This window comes from Talpa occidentalis, unplaced genomic scaffold (assembly GCF_014898055.3).
Source record: "Talpa occidentalis isolate TD23 unplaced genomic scaffold, MPIMG_talOcc4v2.1 talOcc4.11, whole genome shotgun sequence".
NCBI classification, from domain to species: domain Eukaryota; kingdom Metazoa; phylum Chordata; class Mammalia; order Eulipotyphla; family Talpidae; genus Talpa; species Talpa occidentalis.
In genome coordinates, this window is record NW_023601104.1 from 73,470,698 (window position 1) to 73,498,198 (window position 27,501).

General features: G+C 35.9%; 1 protein-coding gene and 1 pseudogene across 5 annotated transcripts in view; one reads left to right on the forward strand and one right to left on the reverse strand.

Moving 5' to 3' along the window:
• GPHN (gephyrin) overlaps positions 1-27,501 on the forward strand; it is a 451,561-nt gene that overhangs the window by 137,067 nt on the left and 286,993 nt on the right. The gene's annotated exons all lie outside the window — the stretch shown is intronic.
• LOC119239516 (immediate early response 3-interacting protein 1-like) lies at positions 3,814-5,685 on the reverse strand (annotated as a pseudogene).

The window sequence follows — 27,501 nt, forward strand, 5'->3', positions numbered from 1 at the left end:
CATAATGTAGTGACCGTTGGGGTCTCTTTTTACCTTTTTAAGTTTGAAGTCTGTTTTATCTGATATAAGTATTGCTGTTTCTTTTTTCTTTTTTGGTCCATTTGCTTGTAGGATTGTTTTCCATCCTTTAACTTTGAGTCTGTTTTTATCTTTTGTAGTTAAATGTGTTTCCTGGAGACAGCCATAGGTTGGGTTTTGTTTCTTAATCCAGCCTGCGACTCTGTGTCTTTTTATTAAAGAGTTTAGTCCATTTACATTTAGAGTTAATATTGATATGTTAGCGTCTGTATTTGCCATTGTGTTTGTCTTTCCTCTGGTTTTATTTATTTATTCTTTTAATAACTTTTTTTTTTTTTTTGGCCTTCTTTCGTTGTTATTCGTCCCTCTGTTGGTTCTGGCTTTAGGACTCCTTGTAGTATTTTTTGGAGTGGGGGTTTAGTCATAATGAAATTCTAGAGTTTCTGTTTGTCTGGGAAGGTCCTTATTCTTTCTTCATAGAAGAAGGAAAGCTTTGCGGGATAGAGTATTCTTGGTTGGCATTTGTTGTCTTGGAGTCTGTTGACTATGTCCCTCCACTCTCTCCTTGCCTGTAGTGTTTCTTCCCTCTTGTCAGCTTCATTATTTTTTCCTTGTCTTGGATTTTTGGGAGCTTTACTATTACGTGTCTTGCTGTATTTTTCCTTTCGTCATGGAAGTTTGGTGTTCTTCTTGCTTCTTGTATGTCTATTTTCAGCTCCTTCATGTTTGGGAAGTTCTCTTCAATTATTTCCTTGAATATTTTCTCGTTCCTATGTCTCTCTCCTCTCCTTGTGGGATTCCTATTACTCTTATATTTCTTTTCCTCATGGAGTCAGATAGTTCCCGAAGTCTTTCTTTGGTCTTTTTCCTTCGTACTTCTCTTTCCTTTTCTGTTTTGGTTCTTTTTATTTCTGTGTCTTCAAGAGTACTTCTTCGTTTTTCCATTTCATCTATTTTGCTTTCATTGCTTTTCCCAGAGTTCTTTAGCGCCTCCATTAATTCTTTGATCTCCTGCATTTCTTTTACTTCCCTCTTTAGGGATTCAATTTCATTCTTCTGATCATTAATTATTTTTCCCTTATCATTGTTTTCCTTTATGACTTCTGTCAGTTTTTTAATCACGGCAATTTTAAAATTCTCTTTCTGGAAGGCTCAGAAGTTCTTCCAAGTCACTGTCGTTGCCATCTGGTGGGTGGTTTTCTTTTTGTGGTGTGTCTTTCTCCTGAGGAGTTGGCTAGGTTACATGTAGTTTTTCTTCTCCCTGCTGCCTGTTTTCTAATTTGCCGTATGCATTGGGACACTGTGCTGCTGGTATTGGCCGGCATCTTTTTGGTGTGCTCTTTGTGGGGTTTCGGAAACTGGTGGTCCAAACGAGTCAAATACTGTTATGCCAGAAGTCTAGTGAGGCAGTGGTACTTTGAGTATGTTAATGGTCGCTGTCACAGAATATTTCCTCCTTCTGTGTTTAATTACAAAGGTGTGTCTTGAAGTCCCACAAACTTCCCTAGAGGTGGGGTAGCTGGATTGCACTCTGGGTTCCGAAAAAACTGGATCCCCCTCTGGGCTCCAACTTCCTGCCAGGTGGGACCAGGCTTGTGGGGGCCTTCAGCTCACCTCCGACTGTGCAGGGAACCTTCCCTCTCTGGCTCCGTGGGGAGCCTTAATGAAGGCTTCTTAAGAAGATATTTAAAACTTATGGAAGTTAGTTGACTGGAGGATCAAGGAAACAGAGATCCGTTATAGATCTTAGGATTGGAAGAAAACTGTAAAAGATAGACTTTTGTGTTAATTCTTAGTACATGATAGTTTCTGTATCTCTTGCTGCTTAATAGTTTTGTTAGTGTACTTGGTAACCTTGTTTCCATAATAGACAATCAGTGAAGATTGTTTTAGTGTATACATACTTATGTTTGGCCATCTGCAATTTATTTTTTGCCTTTTTAATTCACCTTTTAATTATGCATTATAATCAGATTTTTTTTGATGGCTATTCATCTTTTAGAGCCAATATCAACCATATATTCTAACAAAGTTATCAAGAGAGTTAAATGACAAAACAATTGCAAATTGGTTTTTGGCCAATGTAGGTTAAAAAAACAACAATTTGTTAAATTGACCATGTATACCTCTTTAACACGAAGACTCTCAGCCACATATTAGTACAGGCTATTGGGGTCCCATAAATACTGGTTTCAGAACTCTTTTACCTATCTGGATTTCTGGTTGTTTTTGTTTTTTGTTTTTTTTTTTTTTTTTTTCCTGGCTATGGCCTTTATAATTTCTTTATTTTCTAAACAATCCAGCCATATATGTAAACAAATTTTTTAAAAATCGTTTTATCCTATATTTTTAGATGTCATTTTAGGAGGAGAGTTAACTGAATATCTTGGTCTGCCATAGTGCAAGAAGATAACCCACTTGATCTTCTGCAAGACTCTCACAGGAATCTATGCTCACTGGAGTCAAAAAACAAGTTATAAGCCTTGAAACTCTTCTATATGGATTTGCTGTTACTTTAACCAAAGGTGGAATTAGAACTCTCTGATTACCCTGATCATAGCTAAGTAACTCATAATCCTCCCAGCAACATTTTAAATGGTAAAATTTACCTTTAAAGATACAACTGACTCTTTTTTTTAAAGATTTATTTATTTATGCATACAAGAACTGGGATACAGGCCAGAGGTGCAGGGAGTAAGAGGATTCACCAGCAACAGAGTGGGGAACAGAATAGGCAAATCCACTGAAATACACTGCTGAGGGAGCAGCGGGCGAGACAGGAGAGGTCTGCCGTGCCATGTGGGTAGCTCCCTGGCCAGCCGGGGATGGAACTCATGCTTCAGAGACTGCGGATTCCTTCATAGTTCTGTGCTTAACCCCTTGCGCCACCAGGGAGGCCCAGATATAACTGACTCTTACAAGACTATAGATTATAAAATCTTATAAAGATATCCTGGGATGGTGAATGGTAGTAGGGACACAGTTGTTAGCTTTTCTATATTTTGAATATTAGCCCCAAACGGTACTTAAAGTACATTAGAAATCAAAGCACTGTTAATTAAGAACTATCTGTTTTAGTTTAAAATGTTAAACTAAAGCAGATTTTCTTCCTACCCCAAAATAGTTACAGAAGAACAATCTGTTGTCACAGAAGTCATTCTATTATAAAGTTATTCTATTATAAAGGATATAGTCTCTATTTAAAATTTAAAGCTACAAATATTTGTCTTTTTGAGCCATCTGCTCTGCTAAATACCCGTAAGTATTTTAGACTAAAATATTAAAATGGAAATACTTTGAAACCTTTGCATTGTTGACTCTTGATTTTTTTAGAACATGTGTCTTCCTTTGTGTAGACATTACACTACACATTACACTACTTTCATTTATTCTTTCTTGTAGAAAAAATAGTCTATGACTGATGAAGTTATTTTAGTAAAATTAATGAATTCCTAATCTAAATAAATATAAACCGTGACAATTTATTTAATGTATTTATTCCTATTACAAATATACTTAACTCCTTAAGTTCCATGACTTGGCTATAGTACTTTAATGTTTATTAATTCCTTCCTTCCTTCTACTGGCTTTTGGTTTCATTTGTTCTTATTTTTCTAATATCCTGGGGTGGAGGTAAGGTTTGCTTGAGCTCTTTATTGTTTCTTGATGTGGGCCTATATTGCTATATACTTTATTTTTAATACTGCTTTTGTTGTATCCCATATGTTTTGTCTATTTTCATTCATCTTTAAGTAATTTTTTTTTAACCAGATAAATAAGGACTCTTTTCAAGTGCAAGGATGACCAGTTTAGATGTATATATTCCAATGATGATGGAAGTAATCACTTCTGGTGGCATCTCTTCCTCTGAGTCTCCATTTCCCCTACTGATCTTCACCCAAACAATAAAAGTAATACAATTACAACTGAGTTTACTATTATCAATGGCACTCTCATCACAGTTCTTACAGATCAAATAAGGCTCATTAGCTGAGACTTAATTCCTGGCTCCTCTCCGAATCCGCCAATTCCCTGTCTGTTCCCCAGCCAATGTTCTTAAGGAAGCGTTCTTCGTGGAGCACAGCGATGGCATTGATGCAGAGCAGGGCCGCCTGCAGCAGCGAGTACAGGGTAAAGGCTATACTTACCGAGCGCCCCAAGCCCAGCAGGTCGTGCTTCTGCCGCCGCAGGGGACGTGGCACCGCAGCTGGCCCATCTCTAAGTAATTTTTTATTTCTTCTTTGATTTTGTCATTTATCCAATGGTTGTTCATAAATGTGTTGTTCAATCTTTGTATATTAGAGATTTTTCCTGCTTTATTTTTGTTGTTGGTTTCTTACTTAATACCATTGTGATCAGAGAAGATACATGATATGATTTCAGTTTTCATGAATTTATTGATATTTGTTTTATGGCCTAGCATGTGGTCTGTCTTGGAGAATGTTCTGAGTGCACTTGAAAAGAATGTATATTCAGATTTTGGGAGGGAAGTGTTTTATAAATGTCTTTTAAGTCTATATGGCACAATTACTCATTTAAGGCTATAGTTTCTTTGTTTATATTTTCTCTGGTTGATCTGTACTTTGGTGATAGTGGGGTATTGGAGTTCCCAATGATTATTGTGTTGCTACTAATGTCTGATTTTAGATTTGATAGTAATTGCTTTATGTATTTTGATTCCCCCTACATTTGGTGCATATATATTGAGGAGTATTTATGTCTTCTTGATGTATTAATCTCTTAATCATTATATAATGTCCATCTCTGTCTCTTGTTAACTTCCTATCCTGGAAGTCTATTTTATCTGATACAAGTATGGCTGTCCTGCCTTTTTTCTGGGCCCATTTGCTTGTAGTATTACTTTCCAGCATTTTACTTTGAGTCCATGTTTATCTTCAGAATTCAGGTGAGTCTTCTGGATATAACAGATAATTGGATTTTGATACTCAGTGCTTTTTGATTGATGAATTCAGTCCTTTAACGTTGTTGTCTGAGGATTATTATTGCCATTTTGTTTTTAATTTTCTGGCTCTATCTAGTTCCTTGTTCACTTTTTGGTGAAGTTTCCTCTTTTTGATTTAGGTAGGAGTGTACCTTTCTTGTAAGGGCAGTCTTTTGTTGGCAAACTCCCCCTAAGTTTCTGAAGGAGAAACTCCTTTTTTACTTCATCTTTAAAGGTGAGTCTTGCAGGATATCATATTCTTGGATGGCAATTTGTATTGTTAATCATTTTGAATATATTGTTCCATTCTCACCTGTCCCATAGGATTTCCTCCAAGAAGTATAATGTCAGCCTGATGGGATTTCTCTATTGTTGTTGTTGTTGTTGTTGTTTTTCTTCCTCTAGCCACTTTAATCTTTGTCTTGAAGTTTTGGTAGTTTCACAACTATATGTTTTGGTATAGAACTCATTACATTTAGATAACCAGATGTTCTTTTAGCTTCATGAACTTGTGTGTTTATTTCCTTCTTTAGATTTGGGAATTTTTCTTCTGTTATTTAATTAAATAAATTCTCTTTTCCTTTTTTTACCTCTTCCCCTTCTGGCATACCCAATTTCCTTATGTTGCTTTTCCTAATGAAGTCAGATAGGTCTCACAGTTTTTCTTCATATTTCTCTCTCTTCTTCCACGTGGATCTTTTGTATATCATGATCTTCAAGGTCATTAGTTCAGTCTTCTGTTTGATCTAGCTTGCTTCCATAGCTTTCTGAAGAATTTTTTAGCTTCTCTATTCTCTCTTTTCCATACTGCAACTCCCTTATTTTCCTGTTTATATCCTCAGTTTCTAATTTCTGTTCATTAATTGTATTTCTTATTCATGTTTTTCCTTCTTTTACTGCATTTTCTTCCAATTTCTTTATCATGGCAGTTTTAAACTCTCTTGCCTGATAGGAAGATAAGGTCTTCCATATCTTTGTGGTTGAGTTCTGGAGAGCTGTTTCCTCCTTGTGGTGACTACTCCCTTGATGTCTCAAGTTGCCTTATGTTGTTTTGTTTGTTTGTTTGCCAGTTTTTCTGTGTTATATCTTCTGTCCTGGAATTTGATACTCCATAGAAACAATAAACTGGAAACTTTAGGGGAAGCACAAGAGGGCATCTGGTGAGGGCAAGGAGGTTACTACTCCTAAGCCCATGATGCCCACCATATGCATAAAATACCATGTCAGGTATTCTGAGGCATAAGGAGTTGTAGTAAATTTACCTTTAATTAATGTTTGTTGTAATCCATTACCTTTTACAAAATACCTTATTTTTTAGTTTAGTAATAGGTTCCAAGTAAAATTGAGCAAAAGATACAGAGATTTTCATATATCCTTTATCCCCATACAATTATCCATAACTTTTTTTTTTTTTTTAAATAATAAATTTTATTTTTATATTCCACATACAATTGCAGCCCCCCCATTCTGACCCCAATCCCTCCCCTCCCGCCCCTCACCCCCAAAAAGTGTCTCTGGTTCATAGTTTTTTGTTGATTTTGATTTTCACTTTCTTATAGTTATTCATTCTCCTGGTCCCTTATTTAAGTTTTCTAGATTCCTGCTATGAGTGAGACCATCCGGTATTTTTCTTTTTCTTTTTGGCTTATTTCTCTGAGCATGATCCCTTCCAGCGCCATCCATGTTGCTGCAAATTGCATGTGTTTATCTTTTTTGAATGCTGAGTAATATTCCATGGTATATATGTACCACATCTTCTTGATCCAGTCATCGATTTTTGGGCATTTGGGTTGTTTCCAAAGCTTAGCTATTGTAGACAGTGCTGCTATAAACATAGGGGTGCAGGTGTTATTTGGAATTGATGTTTCTGTGTCCTTTGGGTAAATACCTAGGAGTGGAATTGCTGGATCATATGGAAGCTCTATGTTTAGTAGGTCCAGAAATCTCCACACAGCTTTCCACAGTGGTTGGACCAGTTTGCACTCCCACCAACAGTGCAGAAGAGTTCCTTTTTCTCCACACCCTCGCCAACATTTGTTGTTGCTAGTTTTTTTAATATGTGCCATTCTCACTGGTGTAAGATGGTATCTCATGGTAGTTTTGATTTGCATTTCCCTGATGACAAGTGATGTTGAACATTTTTTCATATGCCTGTTGGCCATTTGCATTTCCTCTTCAGAGAAGTTTCTTTTTAGCTCTTCTGCCCATTTTTTGACTGGATTATTTTCTTTGTTGTTGTTGAGTCTCATCAGCTCTTTGCAGATTTTTGTGATCAGTCCTTTATCATTAGTGTTGGGTGCAAAAATGTTCTCCCAGTTGGTGGGGTTTCTCTTTGTTTTTGTTATTGTCTCTTTTGCTGTGCAGAAGCTCTTTAATTTGATGTAGTCCCAGCTGTTTATCTTTGCCTTTGTTATAGGACAGGGAGAGGGGCAGCCCAAACCCCGCAAACCTGCCTATTCTAAATGGGTTCTGCCATCCGCCGCATCAACACAAAACATATGACACTTTAATGGGAAGGAACTTTAATAAAAACTAGGAAACAATACAGGTAAGGCAAAGAGTCTAGTTTCTAAATTAAGCACCCAAAGTTACCCATCCCCTCGTGGGTAAAACTCCATCCATATGGGGTCGGCCCAGAGCAAGGCCCCAAAGCCTGCCACAAGTCTAAAACATCTTCCAGTGGGGACCCACAGAAAAGGGTCACAAACAACCAGACAAGCCCGGAAGGAAAAGAGCAAAATCAACATCAAGATAAAAGCTGCCATTGTCACCTCCCCACGGGTCTCACCCACATCTGTGTCACCCAGTCCACGACCAAAAGACAAGCACAGTTTCTTCACGTGTCTCTAGGCTCCATCCTGCTTCCTTCCTTCCTCAGTCTCTTCTCCAGCTTCTCCTCTTCCTGCTCAGCTCCACCCTCCCTTGGGTGGGGCAGGGAACCTCCCCCTTTCCTGGGGACCACCCTGTTGCACCTTCACTATCACTGCTTTGGGTGATGTGTCTGTAAAGATGTCTTTGATGTGCAAATCACGTAGTGTTTCGCCTATATTTCCTTCTATGTATTTTATGGTTTCAGGTCTTATGTCTAATTCTTTAATCCATTTTGAGTTGATTTTTGTGTATGGTGTGAGGTAGTGGTCAAGCTTCATTCTTTTGCATGTAGCGACCCAGTTTTCCCAGCACCATTTATTGAACAAACTTTCTTTGCTCCAATGCATAGTCTTTGCTCCTTTGTCAAAGATTAGTTGACCATAAATCTTTGGGTTTATCTCTGGATTTTCTATTCGATTCCATTGGTCTGTATGTCTGTTCTTGTTCCAATACCATGCAGTTTTGATGATTATGGCTTTGTAGTATAGTTTGAAGTCTGGGAGTGTGATGCCTCCATTCCCTTCTTTTTTTTTCAGGAGAGCTTTGGCTATTCGGGGTTTTTTGTGATTCCATATGAATTTCATCAATAATTGTTCTATTTCTTTGAAGAATGACATTGAAATTTTGATTGGAATAGCATTGAATCTGTATATTGCTTTTGGAAGGATGGCCATTTTAATAATGTTTATTCTTCCAATCCATGAGCAGGGGATATCTCTCCATTTCTTTGTGTCTTCTTCTATTTCTTTTAACAGTGTTTTATAGTTTTCTTTGTATAGGTCCTTTACCTCTTTTGTTAGATTTATTCCCAAATATTTGATTTTTTTTGTTTCAATAACGAAAGGGATGGTTTTTTTGATTTCTTCTTCTTCAGATTTATTGTTTGTGTATAGGAAGGCTACTGACTTTTGCGTGTTGATTTTGTATCCTGCCACTTTACTGAACTGATTGATGAGTTGAATTAGCTTTTCTGTGGAGTTTTTGGGGTTCTCTATGTATAATATCATATCGTCTGCAAATAGTGATAGTTTGACTTCTTCTTTTCCTATTTGGATTCCTTGGATGTCTTTCTCTTGTCTTATTGCCCTGGCTAGGACTTCCAGTATTATATTGAAAAGCAGTGGTGAGAGTGGACATCCTTGTCTTGTTCCAGATCTTAATGGAATTGCTTTCAGCTTTTCACCATTGAGAATGATACTGGCTGTTGGCTTGTCATAGATGGCCTTTATGATGTTAAGGTATGTTCCTTGTATCCCAAGAATTTCAAGGGCTTTTATCATGAATGGGTGTTGCACTTTGTCGAAAGCTTTCTCAGCATCTATTGATATTATCATATGGTTTTTATATTTCTTTTTGTTGATGTGTTGGATAACGTTGATTGATTTTCGGATGTTAAACCATCCTTGTGTCCCTGGAATGAATCCTACTTGGTCGTGGTGAATTATCTTATGTTATCCATAACTTTTAATGGATAAATTTTCAGAGTAAAGAATTCTAAGTTTGTTTTTTTTTTATCTTTCAAAACTTTAAATATTTCACTCCACTTCCTTCTTACTTACACAATTTTTTGAGACTGGGTATAATTTTATCTTTAGTTTACTGTTGTTAATGTGTTTTTCCTTAAATTCCAGAATTTTATTTTTATAATTTTTATTTTCTGCAATTTGAATATGAAATGCCTATGGGTAGTGTTTCTGACATTGACATTTGCCATTCTGCTTAGTTGAAATTCCTGAATAAGAATGTGGTTTTGTGTCTAACATCAATTTGGGAATTTTTTTGGTCTCCATTGCCTTAGCTACATTTTCTTTCCCCTTCTTTTCCTTCTGGTATTCCCATACATATATGTTACACCTTATGTAGTTGACCCACAGTTCTTGAATATTCTGTTCTGTTATTTTTCCCCATGTTTTGTCTGTTTACTTTTCAGTTTTTCCAGATTTTAATGAGATAACCTCAAGTTCAGAGATTCTTTCCTCAGAAAGGCTCTGAACAAGCCTTTCCAGGCAGTCGTCTTTTCTATTATCATGTTTTTTTGGTCTCTACGTTTCATTTTGACTCTTGCTTAGAATTTCCATTTCTCTGCTTACAATGACCATGTGTTCATGCATTTTATTACATTTACCTATTAGATTTCTTAGCATATTAATTATAATTGTTTTAAATTCCCAGTCTGATGGTTCCAGCATCCCTGAATTTGGTTCTGATGCTTACTCTGTCTCTTCAAACTATGTTTTTTGCCTTTGACTGTGGTTTGCAACTTTTCTTCCTAGCCTGATCTGATCTATGCTTTAAACAGAACTGCTTTAAAGAAGCCTATAGTAGGGCCTCCCCAGTGGCGCAGCGGTTGAGCGCTGGGTTGCAAAGCATCCCGCGGCCTCTGCAGCACCATTTCGATCCCTGGCTGCCGGGCGAGGGGTCCCACATGGCGCGCAGACCTCTCCTGCCACCCGCTGCTCCTCTCAGCAGTGTACTTCGTCAGTCTGCCTGCTCTGCTTTCCCCTCTGGCTCTGGTGAAATCTCTTACCCTCTTGCGCTTCTGACTGTACCCAGTGCTTGTATAAATAAATAAACAAACAAACAAACAAATAAATCTTTAAAAAAAAAAAAAAGAAGCCTAAGTAATGTGGTATTCAGCGTGGGGAAGGGAAAACATCCTATAGTCCTATTGTTTGGTCTCATTCTTTTAGTGAACCTGTTCCCATGGACTGTGATCTTCATAAGTTCCCCTCCCACCCTAAGTGGAATGTGATACTGGAATTGTCAGGCCTAGTCTCTCATTCAGGAACGGATCCCAGGCTGCAGGGTAGCGCTGAGTCCCAGCCACTAGACCCCCAAGGGTTGGTGTCTCACGAAGCCGCAGCAGGAACTTCTCAGACGCTCAGGCAAGCAAGCGAGAACAGGCAGGTTTGTTTAGAAGAAGAAAAAGTTTATTGAGGAGAAAAAGAGCAGAAATAAAGTGGGACTCCCAGGCCAGGAAACCATGCCTGGGAGGGGCAAGGAAGCCAAAGTGGAGTCTTGTCTCAGGGAATATATACCTTTTTTCCCTCATTATTCTAAAGCTCCACCAGCCTCTCTGTGATTGGTTAGTTCTCGGCTGTCTCACTTAATTTGCAACTGAGTGGGGGATCTTCACATTCCTTATCTAACAGCTTTCTCTTTTCCCATTTGTTGCATCTTTAAATTTATGGCCCAGTCTTCTGGATGGGCATCCCTGCATTGAAGTTAAACAGCTGCCCTTCTAATGTGTCCATAAATTAAACCACTCTCCATTTCTCCAATCTCCGCCTCCCTTTACCACCTGAAGGAAACCAGGACTAGCATTAACAATGTTGTCCTTGGTCCTGGGATGTTTGTTTTTCCTAGTGGAATGGGTTACTTTCCCTTGGTTGTCCTTATCTCTGAAGTCTCCCTAAATTCTTCAGAGGTCCCCTCCTGCACTGTCCCTAAAACTGCCTAATTTCTAGCTTGCCCTGTGTCTCAGAATGGAATGGTTAGTGTGGATGGGAGTTAAGTATTTCCCTCTGATAAAACAGAAGGCCAGAGGAGATTAGAGAAGAGTATTTCCTTTACCCCAGAAAAATTAAGCTCTGATAAAACCCCAGCAGATTAGTCTATGGTTAAGTAGTTTCTCTTGAGGGCTGAGCTTGTTAAAAAGAACAGAATGTCCTTAGACTCCTGAATAGTTTAGAATGTTTACATTTCCCCTCCTCCTGTGAAAGCCTCAGGGGATTTTTCTCAAAAATTCTCTGAGAGAAATTGATCAGGCTTCTGAATGTAAACCTCACAAACTTGTGGGGAAACATCCCCCACTCTCTGCAATTTTTTACTGTCAGTCTTGTCCACACTAAGCCTCCAGCAATTTACATTTTAGGTTTTCTGGCATTAGTATCCATGGACATTTCTCCTGGTGGTTTTTTACCTGATAAATTGTGATTCTCTATATCCACCTATCTTTGTCTCTCCAATTTGAGGGGCAGTCATGTGCCTGTAATCTTATGTCCCTTACAAATCTAGAAGAGTTGTGTTTTTTTCAGGTTGTTTGCCTTTTATTTGCTAGGACAGAGTGGCAACATTTGAGCATCATAACCTTTTGAAATCATCTTCTATCAGGATAGAAATATTTTTTATCATTGTTTCATTACATTTTTTTCCCTATATAGTTTTACAACCAGACCCTAAGACATCAAATTAATCTTCAGGCATTTTACTAAATGGTATTTTGACCTATAAAGCATAAACCAGATGTTGAAATTGCACTGAAATAACTAGTTACAGATTTTGAACACTATTTTACATCTGTCAAATGTAGTGACTCTTTAAGTTCTAAAATATTAAAGGTTAAGAGAAGTGATAGTTTGGCATTTGGTGACTTTGGCAAAGAACATTCATGATGCCTTTACCATAGTTATATCCTATTTCAAGGTCCATTGTCCCAGTACCATTTTTCACTGTACTTTGTTGTACCTGCTACTCAGAATGTAATGCCCAATAGTTTTATACCAGGATATTTCTATTTCATGTAAGATGTGAATATTCTTTTTTTTTTTTAAAGATTTATTTTTATTTATTTATACAAGCACTGGGTACAGTCAGAAGCGCGGGAGGGTGAGAGAATTCACCAGAGCCAGAGCGGGGAGCAGAGCAGGCAGAAGGACCGAAGTACACTGCTGAGGGGAGCAGTGGGCGGCAGGAGAGGTCTGCGCGCCATGCGGGACCCTCCTCCGGTGGCCGAGGAGCAGCCGGGGTTTGAACTGGCGCTGCAGAGGCCGCGGGCAGCTTCGCAACCCAGCGCTCAACCGCTGCGCCACCGGGGAGGCCCAGATGTGAATATTCTAATTGTTTTTTTATAAAGGAAAACGTGAGAAATTTAGAAAATTTGTTGAGCTATTGAGAGATCTCACCTTTCATTGTTTGCAATAAGCATATGTAAAACTCCTCCTGTACTTAGACTTATTTCTAGGCTATGGAAAAATGAAAAATAGTTCCTGATCTCAAAGACCTTTTCTACCTGGTAAGGCAGAAAGCCATGATAAGAAAATGGATGAAATAGAATAAATTACAAAATATAAGGAATACATGTGTAATATATGCACATTCAATTGACTTCCATTTAACAAATCACTTAGATTATCTTAATTGCTTCTGTAAAACACACTGAGGTTCATAATAGTATACTAAACCTTTGCCACTAGAGTGATAGAAAAACTACTTTCTAAAATAGCTACATAATTCTGTTCCCAGCAGTTGACATTTATGCTTCCACTAATCAGTTGCATCCAGTCCTGTTTATTCCAATACAGCTTTTTATTATAATTATTGAATTAGACATTAAAATTACTAAAATTTGTCTTAGTTACTAAAAATTGTTTTTAAATTAGATCTGATTAGGTTATGGAGTAAAAATCATAGCAATCTATCTAATGATAGTTTCATAAGAAATTATAGATAATTATTTGTGTAACTAATGAAATAAACCAGATGCTAGCTTTAATCAGGAGAGCCATGTGAAAAGAAAAGCCTTAACTTAAGACTGGTGGGTAAGTATTAATTTATGTGTTTTAAAGTAAAATAAAAATGCGTAAGGAATTTGTTTTCATGATTCCCCACTTCAACTCATTTTATGGGTTAACCAAACAGCACACTCATTGAAATAGACAGCTATCATAGTCAATGAAAAATCAATTTTGCTTTTCCTGATGACTTTTGCTTCATTGCCATATGAAGTATGATCAGAAAATATTTTAAGTACTAAACAAGTGTGATAACATTTTCTACATTACCAGTCCTTCCCCTCCCCCCCTTTAATTTAAGTTCTCTGAATTTATGTGTATTCCTATTCATTGACTACTCGTATTTCTTTGGAGCCAAAGTTTGGTGATTGCATCCTACAATATTAGTAATTATTAACATAGAACTCAATTACTGTTGTTCATTCTTTTGTAGACAATTTGTGGCATGTCAAAAAAAATTTACTAATATGACCTCTCAAATTTGATATCTGTTATACATTTTATCTAGTGATATGACAAAAGCACCATTTTTACATAGAATACTGGAATTGGAGAAAAGAGATATAACTTTGGTGCCTGGGTTCATTGTTAACTGGAATGATAACCTTGGGCAAGGTACTTTTTTAATACTTTTTATATTAAAATGAAGTGTTAACTAAATTACTTCTGAAATCATTTTTTTCCTTTATAAAACCTGAACAAAATAATCCAAACAAATATAATCATCCTTTTAAAGATTATGAATTTTTTTCAGAAGGTATTGCTTGGCTGAATTTCTGGTTTTGGCTCTATAAATATCACTACTAAGATCAGACTTATAATTGTAATGCTCTGTTTTCTGAATCTGGAAATAAAGAAAGGACTAGCATGAAAGCAGTAGCAATGGTCTTATGAGTTAAAAAGAAAGAAAATATATTAAATTGAGGGAAGGGGAGTGGGAAGGATGTAATATTGGTGCTTTTTCCTTATTATTTAACAGAGGTAAGGGTGATTTATAATAATGTCAATATAAACTCTTTTTTTCTTTTTTTTTTCTTTTGGTAGTAGAAATAAAAATAAATGAAAGCTTGCCAAGGTCAAGTAAAACTATAAATGTCATTGACCTTGTATTTGATCCATGTAGATTATCTGATTAAATCCACAAATAAATGAATTTGAGACTGGACTGAACATGTTCTAAAACTTCATCATTTGGATCCTTCAGACTTACTTCCCTCTGTTTCTATTACTTCTAATTGTGCTAGGTAGGTTTGACTTAGATTCCAGCAAGCAGGCAAACTGGAGCAATTGTTCTGAAATAAAGTCTTTGTACTGCTGAGATATCATTTATTTAGTTTTCTAATTTTTGTTGTATTTGGATAAGAATTAGTTATGTATTTCTTTGGTATCAATCTCAGACCTATATTTGTAGTGATTTTTTTGTGTGTCTAGACTTTGTGGAAAAAATAAATACCGGAAGAACAGAAAGTGATACTGAAAAAATTGTAGTCATTGTATTTTGGTCATGACCTTCTGACAGCTCCTCAAAGAAGTGGTTTTCTAATGTAGTTTGGTTTAACACCTGTCCTTTTTTGTTCCTTTTATCTTGTTTTTCTTTTGTACTAGAAACCAATTCTGGAAGTGCCCTAGCACTTCATTTCATAGGCTTGTGTGTTCATAAATCAGAAGTTGTGAATTAGATCTCTGCAGCTGTTTTTCCAAGTATGATCTTATACTACCTAATTAGAATCAGTATAGTGCTTATTTAAAAATGCTAATTTCTGGCCCTTATCCAACACCCATCAGATCAGAAACTCCAGTGATGTAATTCAGGAATCTGGATTCTGAATCTAAATCAAGTTTTCATATGGTTCACATGCCCGTTTAATCTAGAGTTGTGGTCTTTGAAATGGGTTGTATGTATTATTGAGTACAGCTTTTGTGACTATTGTTCCAAAGACTGTAATCTATGCCCCCTAACATGTTCTCCATTTCTTCCTCCTTAACATTCCTTGCCATGTGGTAACTAACCAATGGAATATATAAGCTTACCTTATATGGCTTCGATTTCCTGGCCTCATCCATGTAAACTTGCATGTATATTCTTCCAGTGTCTTTCTTCCTCTGGCTAAGATTGAAATGACCAAGACAAGTTTGGATGCCAAGTGTTGATAATAGGGCCTTGTCAGTCTCAATAACCACATGCAGCAGAACTACTACTATCCTGGAAATCTCTGACCTAAATTATTATATCGAAAAGCAGGAAAGTTCTTTTTATTTGAGCCATTGGATTTATATATACTTTCTTGAACAGTGAACTACTTTAAGTACATTTTGTATCTTGAAATGTTAGTTAATGATAATAATATATGACTTTAATTTACACATAAATACACGTGTTATCTGAGAGTATATGCCCAATTAAAAGTATTTGGAAAACATTAATCTAGATATGTATTTTTCAGTATGGTAACTACCAGTCACATGTTACTATTGAGTAGTTGGAAAGATGACTAGACCAGAATGGAATGTAAATGTAAAATACACATCTGATTTTGAAGACTTAAAGAAATAAAATAATATGAAATATATCATTAATTATTTTTACATTGATTAATGATTGAGATTATATTTTGGTTATATCAAGTTAAATAAAATATATTAGTAAAGTGATTTTACTGATTTTCTTTTTAATGTGGCTACTATAAAATTAAAAATTTCCATTGCACAATAATCATCTAGAGCTTCAGTAATTGACTTGGGGATTAGAAACTCTTATAGTCCCATGCAGTTGTTATTCTTAATTCCTTTGACCATCTAAATAATGAAAATGGCATATATTTTATTTATAATTAGTATGGCTGATGTCTGAACTTATGACTTTTATCTCATTGGGAAAGGCTTACACAACAGATCCTCAAATAACTTTTTTCCTTTAATGTGTTTATTATAGTGTTGATGAGGATTGGGTTCCTGATTGGGGCCACTGTCTGTGGAATTTGAATATTCTTCCCATGTCTGTATGGGTTTTCTCCACTTTCCCCTGATAGGTTTATCAGTCCATCTAAATTGTCTTTGAGTGAGTGTTGGGGTATGTGTGAGTGCACCACAGAGTACTCTTCTGTCCAGGGTTGGTTTTTGCCTTGCACCATGACCTGAGGGGTGTGAACCTGAATTGGAATAAGCAGGTTGGAAAATGAATGACTGCAAATTATAATTTAATATTAGAAGCATTTGGGTATTTATTTAGAAATTTGATTATGTTTTTCTAACTAAAAATGTGCTATAGAAACTTAACTCTTTTATATCAGTTAACCTATGATAAAATTGATTTTGTTGTATGTTATTTCCCTTAAAATGAAAGTTTCTAAGAACCTATTATAATGTTAACTGTTAAGTTTTATGAATGAGATTAGCAGAAAGATCTGGGTCTTTTAGTATGCTAAGAAATTTTAAATGCTACCAAAATTAAATGTCTGCTTTTATCATGTTTCTATTGGTGTAATTGCAAAATCATTCCAAATAAATTTGACTTTAGATTTTTTCCCTAACACTTGTGATATTGTCAAATGAAAGTCTTGAAGGATTTCTTAGAACTTGATTAATTCTACACTTGATCTTAACCAAAAGGCCCAGAAGCAATAGAGCTTGATTGATTAATTCTATTGATTATTATAACATAAATAATTGCTTGTTTAATTGCATTTACGACAGTTCAGTGGAGTTTTAAAAGTGTTTGTCTAAATTTAATATCACATATACCACTCTTGTGTTTGATTTGTCATAAATGATGAATTTTTATACAATGGTTACTTTTTACTTGGGTACAAGCATAACTTAAATTTTTAGAAAGTGACTTTAATGTTTTACCACCTATGTGCTTTTTATTGTTAAGTATTTTCAATAGAAATGCACTTTTATGCAACACCCATTCATGATAAAAGCCCTTGAAATTCTTGGGATACAAGGAACATACCTCAACATCATAAAGGCCATCTATGACAAGCCAACAGCCAGTATCATTCTCAATGGTGAAAAGCTGAAAGCAATTCCATTAAGATCTGGAACAAGACAAGGATGTCCACTCTCACCACTGCTTTTCAATATAATACTGGAAGTCCTAGCCAGAGCAATAAGACAAGAGAAAGACATCCAAGGAATCCAAATAGGAAAAGAAGAAGTCAAACTATCACTATTTGCAGATGATATGATAATATACATAGAGAACCCCAAAATCTCCACAGAAAAACTAATTCAACTCATCAATCAATTCAGTAAAGTGGCAGGATACAAAATCAACACGCAAAAGTCAGTAGCCTTCCTATACACAAACAATAAATCTGAAGAAGAAGAAATCAAAAAAACCACCCCTTTTATGATTGAAACAAAAAAAATCAAATATTTGGGAATAAATCTAACAAAAGAGGTAAAGGACCTATACAAAGAAAACTATAAAACACTGTTAAAAGAAATAGAAGAAGACACAAAGAAATGGAAAGACATCCCCTGCTCATGGATTGCAAGAATAAACATTATTAAAATGGCCATCCTACCAAAAGCAATATACAGATTCAATGCTATTCCAATCAAAATCTCAATGGCATTCTTCAAAGAAATAGAACAATTATTGATGAAATTCATATGGAATCACCAAAAACCCCGAATAGCCAAAGCTCTACTGAAAAAAAAAGAAGGAAATGGAGGCATCACACTCCCAGACTTCAAACTATACTACAAAGCCATAATCATCAAAACTGCATGGTATTGGAACAAGAACAGACATACAGACCAATGGAATCGAATAGAAAATCCAGAAATAAACCCACAGATTTATGGTCAACTAATCTTTGACAAAGGAGCAAAGACTATGCATTGGAGCAAAGAAAGTTTGTTCAATAAATGGTGCTGGGAAAACTGGGTCGCTACATGCAAAAGAATGAAGCTTGACCACTACCTCACACCATACACAAAAATCAACTCAAAATGGATTAAAGAACTAGACATAAGACCTGAAACCATAAAATACATAGAAGGAAATATAGGCGAAACACTACGGGATTTGCACAGCAAAGACATCTTTACAGACACATCACCCAAAGCAGTGATAGTGAAGAGAAAGATAAACAGCTGGGACTACATCAAATTAAAGAGCTTCTGCACAGCAAAAGAGACAATAACAAAAACAAAGAGAAACCCCACCAACTGGGAGAACATTTTTGCACCCAACACTAATGATAAAGGACTGATCACAAAAATCTGCAAAGAGCTGATGAGACTCAGCAACAACAAAGAAAATAATCCAGTCAAAAAATGGGCAGAAGAGCTAAAAAGAAACTTCTCTGAAGAGGAAATGCAAATGGCCAACAGACATATGAAAAAATGTTCAACATCACTTGTAATCAGGGAAATGCAAATCAAAACTACCATGAGATACCATCTCACACCAGTGAGAATGGCACATATTAAAAAAACTAGCAACAACAAATGTTGGCGAGGATGTGGAGAAAAAGGAACTCTTGTGCACTGTTGGTGGGAGTGCAAACTGGTCCAACCACTATGGAGAGCTGGGTGGAGATTTCTGGACCTACTAAACATAGAGCTTCCATATGATCCAGCAATTCCACTCCTAGGTATTTACCCAAAGGACACAGAAACATCAATTCCAAAGAGCACCTGCACTCCTATGTTTATAGCAGCACTGTTTACAATAGCTAAGCTTTGGAAACAACCCAAATGCCCAAAAATAGATGACTGGATCAAGAAGATGTGGTACATATATACCATGGAATATTACTCAGCATTCAAAAAAGATAAACACATGCAATTTGCAGCAACATGGATGGCACTGGAAGGGATCATGCTCAGCGAAATAAGCCAAAAAGAAAAAGAAAAATACCGGATGGTCTCACTCATAGCAGGAATCTAGAAAACTTAAATAAGGGACCAGGAAAATGAATATAAGAAAGTGAAAATCAAAATCAACAAAAAACTATGAACCAGAGACACTTTTTGGGGGGTGGGGGGCGGGAGGGGAAGGAATGGGGTCAGAATGGGGCGTTTGCAATTGTATGGGGGAATATAAAAATAAAATTTAATATTTAAAAAAAAAAATAGTTTCCTAATGAAATAAAGCTAGACAGCATCACTTTTCAAAAAAAAAAAAAAAAAAGAAATGCACTTTTAAAAGAAATATAGTGATTATGTCTTAAATCTTAAATTATAAAATTTCTTCGAGTAATCACAAACTCTAGAAAAAGTAGAGTTGATTTCTGTAGTATTAAGGTGTGATCCTAGGTCCAGATGCATTGGCATTACCTGGGGCCTTGTAAGGGGTGCACAATTTCAGGTCCTATGCCAGTTTACACTATCACAATTCACATGTTAAAAGTATCGGATGGTGGGGCCTCCCTGGTGGCCCAGGCGGTTGAGCACAGCTTCTGCAGTGTGGGTTCAATCCCCGAAGGCCCGGGAGACACCCACATGCAGCCTGGGAGACACCCACATGCAGCAGAACTTGCCTCTCTCCTGCTGCTCCCCTCAGCAGTGTATTTCAGTCAGTCTGCCTGTTCTGCTCCCCGCTCTGTCTCTGGTGAGTTCTCTCACCCTCCAGGGTACATCTGGCCTGTACCCTGGTTCTTGTATAAATAAATAAATCTTAAAAATATATATATAGGATGGTTTCACTTATAGCAGGAATATAGGTGAACCAAATAAGACATCAGTTTAAAAAAAATAGTAACAGTACAAAACACAACAAAGCAAAAACAGATAGTTATAAATCAGAGACTTATTGCAGGGGAGGAGGAGGAGGGAGAGGGAAGGAGGGAGGAGCACAGGGTACTGAAGTGATGGTGCATGGATGCATTGGTGAAGGAAATGTTATGGGGACTATACCTGAGGGGGTGGGAGAAAGAAAATATTGTTAAAAAATGAGCAATGATGTAAAAAATAAAATAAATAAATGAAAAGTTTGAGAAGTACCATTTTTTACATGACTGACTTCTAGAAGTCTAGATTCTGCTGAGACTGCCACCTAGTGATAGATTTATAAAATGACTGCGAATAAAAAAATTTCTTTTTTCCCATTAAAGTGGTAAAATAACTCCTATAGAAGAGAACATAATATTAAACGGAAAGTATAACTCTTACTGCATACTACATATATTCCTACGCCAGTTTCCTATGCCATTTTAACTGTTTCTCATACCATTTGTACTATTTACTTTCATGACAGACTAGGTCTGTCAAATTGAGAGCATGTATAAACTTCCTGCTATAAATGATAATTAACCCACACTAACCCTTGAGTCTCTGTCCCCTCCCTTTTGATAACTATGTTGATATAGTTCTTTGATTAGTCTTTTTGCTTCACATAATATGCATCTATTTTTTTTTTACATAAAATTTAGAATCTTCTCTTTTCTTCCCTCTCTTCACTTCCTGTTGTAAGTTGAGAAAAATCAAATTGATTTATTTCTTCTCATTTACTCATGAAAATCTATCAGCTTGTGCTATTACTTTCTTTAAATTTTACATCACTAAATTTTACATAACTTTTTATACCTATATTAACTTATACATTCTATAAAATTTGACTGATTGCTTTTGAAGTATCAGATACCTTGTTAGCTGCTATGGACATAGTGATGAGCACTTAGCCACATAGTATCTACCCTTATGCATCATATAGTTTAATCTTCCATGCTATGCATAGAATTAATTCTAAAATTTGAAATGTAATTAAGTTTAAATTTTTATAATTTGCACTATTTTCACTGCAGAAACAGGCAGTATGACAAGTCAGATAAGGAAGGAATTACCATGAATGTCAGTCCTCTGATACTTCAAGAAGAATGTCAAGATCAAGTTCATTCCCATCTTACAAAAGTTAAAAATAATGATTAATTAGTATTTGATTTAAATACTAGTTATGACTTAAAATAACTCCAACCATAAGAGGCTTCTAATTGCTTTTCCCCACCATTGTAGCATGTGCTATTACCTTAACATTGTTTCTTCATCTTCTCATTTATTAGTCTGTTGCATTTTTTTTCACCTTTGAATTTATTTCCCTCTCGAATATTCTGATTTTTGTCTCAAGACCTTTCACTCCTGAGGCCTATTACACAGCTGGCATCATGGGCTTTATTTTCATTGCAGTTCTGAGTCTGCTATTGAGTTTTTGGTTCATTTTTAGTTTTAGTGAATTATGTCTACAAAATAGTATAAAGTAAATATATATTGGAGGCAAAGTATCTGAGTTCCTGAGTCCTTGAAAAAATTTTATTTTTTCTTCTCTTATTGATACTTTAGCTGGGTATAGAATTCTAGATTCAAAACCAATTTTGCCCAGAACTTTAAAGCAATCCTCCATTGCCATCTAGTGTTGCTGGATATTTTTATTTTCATTATTTTTTTTCCAGTTACCTTGGGGTTTATTTAAACTACAAGAAAAATGTCAATGTTTTCATGCAATACATACTTGGTTCTTTAAATAACAACTGTGACAAGTACCATAAAGAATGAAGGAATATGCTGCACATGTGATCCATACAAAATACCAACATTTTGGTTGTACATAATTTAAAGAAATGTCTCAAACACATCTGAAATACTGTAGTAACCAATACATTAGAGGCATGCCTTGGTTGGGCATAGGAATACAATTTAGAAAAGAAAAAAAAAAGATCATACCTATTTTCATTTTTTTATAAGCAACCACTTTCTTGGTTTTTTTTTTTTTTTAAGATTTATTTATTTACACAAGAACCGGGGTACAGAGTGGGGAACAGAACAGGCAGATGGACCAAAATACACTGCTGAGGGAAGCAGCAGATGACACAGGAGAGGTTTGCCTCGCCATGTGGGACCCTCACCGGCTGGCTGGGATCGAACTGGCGCTGCAGAGGCTGCGGACAGCTTCACAGCGTGGTGCTCAACCGCCTGAGCCACCAGGGGAGGCTCTATAAGCAAACATTTTCAGCCTATTCTTGTCTGAAGTTTCATAGGATTGGGTCTAATAATGCAACTAGACATGGCTCTTTTTGATTATCCCGCTTGGCACTCAAGTATTTCAATCTGTCTGTCAAGCTTTTAGAAATTACCTTCTTTTCTTGGATTATTTCACTTCACTTCATATTTATGTTCTCTTTCTGGAACTCCTAGTCAATAAATGAATTTTCTTTTCTTTATATTCTATTTATTTCTAACTAGCCTTTACTCTATTTTGAATGTTTCCCATCTCTCTTTATGAGTGATGTTGGCTTTAAAATATCCTTGTGCATTTTTCTTGCCTGGATTTGAATTTAGTATCAAAGCTTTACTGATATAATTGGATAAATTTAAAACAATTTCTTCTTTTTCCCTTTTCTTTATGTATTCTCTCTCTTTTCTCTTGAAAATTTTGTGAAAGATTAGAATGATTTATTCTGTGAAAATTGGTGGTAATTTTGAGGGAACACTTTTTACTACAAATTCAGTTCTTAATTGTGTTAATACTATTTAGTCTCTCTCATCTTGAGTCAGTTTAAAAATGTTACAGCGTTTTTGGAATGTGTTCATTTTGTTAGTATTCGTACTTATTAAGATAAAATTGTTCATATTAATTCTTTATCTTTTTTAAAAGATTTATTTATATAAGAACCGGTGTACAGGTCAAATGTGTGGGTGAGTGAGAGTATTCACCAGAGACAGAGCAGGGAACAGAACAGGCAGACTGACTGAAATACACTGCTGAGGGGAGCAGCAGTGTCAAGTCTAAGGGTTTGTTTTTATTTTTGTTTTGCTTCTTCAGTTGCCTTCTCCCCAACCTTTATATTCCACCAATGAGTGGAAACATTGCATATTATATTTTTCTTTTTCTGATTTATTTCATTTAGCATAATCCCTTTAAGGTCCATCCATTTTATCACAAATGACAAAATTTTGGGTTTTAAAATGTCTGAATAATATTCCAATGTGTTGATATACCATGTCTTCTTTATTCAATCATCTATCACCGGGTACTCTGTCTCTCTTATCTGGATGCTGCCTTTTTACCCTTTATTGTAGGAAGCCCTTTTAGTCTAGATTTCCAGTCTGCTTGTATGTATGTCCATTTATTTGTAGATTTATTGTGATTGTGGGAGGAGGTATATCCAGTTTCTCCTATTTTACTATCTTGTACCTACCTCTCCCTTATTAGTATTTTGAAGATCTAACTTTTTGACTTATTGAACTTTATCGTACATTAATTTCCTATTTTATTACTATTTTTTTGCTTTTATATTTTATCATCTCTTCTCTTATTCTTGGGATTTATCCTTTATAAATAATATCTTAAATTACATACAAAACTTAATTTTCATCCTTTCTCTTTTCTTTTATTTTTTTTTTTAAATAATAAATTTTATTTTTATATTCCCCCATACAATTGCAAACGCCCCATTCTGACCCCAATCCTTCCCCTCCGCCCCCCACCCCCCAAAAAGTGTCTCTGGTTCATAGTTTTTTGTTGATTTTGATTTTCACTTTCTTATATTCATTTTCCTGGTCCCTTATTTAAGTTTTCTAGATTCCTGCTATGAGTGAGACCATCCGGTATTTTTCTTTTTCTTTCTGGCTTATTTCGCTGAGCATGATCCCTTCCAGCGCCATCCATGTTGCTGCAAATTGCATGTGTTTATCTTTTTTGAATGCTGAGTAATATTCCATGGTATATATGTACCACATCTTCTTGATCCAGTGATCTATTTTTGGGCATTTGGGCTGTTTCCAAAGCTTAGCTATTGTAAATAGTGCTGCTATAAACATAGGAGTGCAGGTGCTCTTTGGAATTGATGTTTCTGTGTCCTTTGGGTAAATAACTAGGAGTGGAATTGCTGGATCATATGGAAGCTCTATGTTTAGTAGGTCCAGAAATCTCCACACAGCTCTCCACAGTGGTTGGACCAGTTTGCACTCCCACCAACAGTGCAGGAGAGTTCCTTTTTCTCCACACCCTCGCCAACATTTGTTGTTGCTAGTTTTTTTAATATGTGCCATTCTCACTGGTGTAAGATGGTATCTCATGGTAGTTTTGATTTGCATTTCCCTGATGACAAGTGATGTTGAACATTTTTTCATATGCCTGTTGGCCATTTGCATTTCCTCTTCAGAGAAGTTTCTTTTTAGCTCTTCTGCCCATTTTTGGACTGGATTATTTTCTTTGTTGTTGTTGAGTCTCATCAGCTCTTTGCAGATTTTTGTGATCAGTCCTTTATCATTAGTGTTGGGTGCAAAAATGTTCTCCCAGTTGGTGGGTTTCTCTTTGTTTTTGTTATTGTCTCTTTGCTGTGCAGAAGCTCTTTAATTTGATGTAGTCCCAGCTGTTTATCTTTGCCTTCACTATCACTGCTTTGGGTGATGTATCTGTAAAGATGTCTTTGATGTGCAAATCACGTAGTGTTTCGCCTATATTTCCTTCTATGTATTTTATGGTTTCAGGTCTTATGTCTAGTTCTTTAATCCATTTTGAGTTGATTTTTGTGTATGGTATGAGGTAGTGGTCAAGCTGCATTCTTTTGCATGTAGCGACCAGTTTCCCAGCACCATTTATTGAACAAACTTTCTTTGCTCCAATGCATAGTCTTTGCTCCTTTGTCAAAGATTAGTTGACCATAAATCTGTGGGTTTATTTCTGGATTTTCTATTCGATTCCATTGGTCTGTATGTCTGTTCTTGTTCCAATACCATGCAGTTTTGATGATTATGGCTTTGTAGTATAGTTTGAAGTCTGGGAGTGTGATGCCTCCATTTCCTTCTTTTTTTTCAGTAGAGCTTTGGCTATTCGGGGTTTTTGGTGATTCCATATGAATTTCATCAATAATTGTTCTATTTCTTTGAAGAATGCCATTGAAATTTTGATTGGAATAGCATTGAATCTGTATATTGCTTTTGGTAGGATGGCCATTTTAATAATGTTTATTCTTGCAATCCATGAGCAGGGGATGTCTTTCCATTTCTTTGTGTCTTCTTCTATTTCTTTTAACAGTGTTTTATAGTTTTCTTTGTATAGGTCCTTTACCTCTTTGTTAGATTTATTCCAAATATTTGATTTTTTTTGTTTCGATAATAAAAGGGATGGTTTTTTGATTTCTTCTTCTTCAGATTTGTTGTTTGTGTATAGGAAGGCTTACTGACTTTGCGTGTTGATTTTGTATCCTGCCACTTTACTGAATTGATTGATGAGTTGAATTAGTTTTCTGTGGAGATTTGGGTTCTCTATGTATATTATCATATCATCTGCAAATAGTGATAGTTTGACTTCTTCTTTTCCTATTTGGATTCCTTGGATGTCTTTCTCTTGTCTTATTGCTCTGGCTAGGACTTCCAGTATTATATTGAAAAGCAGTGGTGAGAGTGGACATCCTTGTCTTGTTCCAGATCTTAATGGAATTGCTTTCAGCTTTTCACCATTGAGAATGATACTGGCTGTTGGCTTCTCATAGATGGCCTTTATGATGTTGAGGTATGTTCCTTGTATCCCAAGAATTCAAGGGCTTTTATCATGAATGGTGTTGCACTTTGTCGAAAGCTTTCTCAGCATCTATTGATATTATCATATGGCTTTTATATTTCTTTTTGTTGATGTGCTGGATAACGTTGATTGATTTTCGGATGTTAAACCATCCTTGTGTCCCTGGAATGAATCCAACTTGGTCGTGGTGAATTATCTTATGGATACATTGTTGGATTCTGATAGCTAAAATTTTATTGAGGATTTTTGCATCAGTGTTCATTAGGGAGATTAGCCTGTAGTTTTCCTTTTTTGTGTTGTCCTTGTTCGGTTTTGGTATTAGTGTAATGTTGGCTTCATAGAACGTGTTTGGTATTGTCTTCCTTCTCAATTTTTGGAAGAGTTTGTGAAGGATAGGCACTAATTCGTCTGAATGTTGGTAGAATTCATTTGTAAATCCATCAGGTCCTGGGCTTTTGTTTTTGGGGAGGTTTTTGATTACCATTTTCAATTCGCTAATTGTAATTGGTCTGTTTAGTGTTCTATTTCTTCTTTATCTAGCTTTGGGTGATGTAGAGTTGTAGGAATTTGTCCATCTCTCTAGATTGTTGAACTTATTTCCATATAACTGTTCATAGTAGTTACTGATTATTCTTTGATTTTGCTGTGTCCGTTGTGATTTCTCCTCTTTCATTTATGATCCTGTGTATTTGTGCTTTCTCCCTTTTTTCCTTTGTGAGCCTGGCTAGGGGTTTGTCTATTTTTATTTATTTTTTCAAAGAACAGCTCTTGGTTTCATTGATCTTTTGGATTGTTTTTAGTTTCAATTTCATTTATTTCTGCTTTGGTTTTATTATTTCTTTCTTCTACTAGTTTTGGGTTTTTTGTTGTTCTTTTTCTAGATCTTTGAGCTTCGAGATTAGGTTGTTTCTTTGAGTTCTTTCTTGTTTTTTGATGTGAGCTTCTATTGCTATATATTTTCTTCTTATTACTGCTTTTGCTGCATCCCATACATTTAGGATATTGGTGTCCTCCTTGTCATTCAATTCAAAGAATTTTTAATTTCTTCTTGATCTCCTCGTTAGTCCAGTGGTCTTCCAGTAGTGTGGTTTTTAATCTCCAGGAGGTAGGATATTCCTCGCCTTTTTTTATGGTTTATTTGTAGTTTGATGCCTTCGTGGTCAGAAAAGATGGTTGGTATGATTTCAATCTTGGTGTATCTGTTGATGTTTGTCTTGTCCCCCAGTATGTGATCGATCCTGGAGAATGATCCATGTGCGCTTGAGAAAAATGTGTACTCCGTTTTTTTTGGGTTTAGTGTTCTATAGATGTCTGTTAAGCCCAAATGCTCTAGGTCCTTATTTAGAGCTTTAGTTTCTTTACTTATTTTTTGTCTTGTTGATCTATCCATTGTTGATAGTGGTGTGTTGAAGTCTCCCACTACGTATGTGTTTTCTCTGATGTCTGTTTTCAGAGAGGACAACAGTTGTCTGATATATTTTGGTGCTCTTTCGTTTGGTGAGTTATATGTTAATGAGGTGTATTTCTTCTTGAAGTATTGTCCCCTTGATCATAATGTAGTGACCATTGGGGTCTCTTTATTTTTTGAGTTTGAAGTCTGTTTTATCTGATATAAGTATAGCTGTTCCTGCTTTCTTTTTTGGCCCATTTGCTTGTAGGATTGTTTTCCATCCTTTGACTTT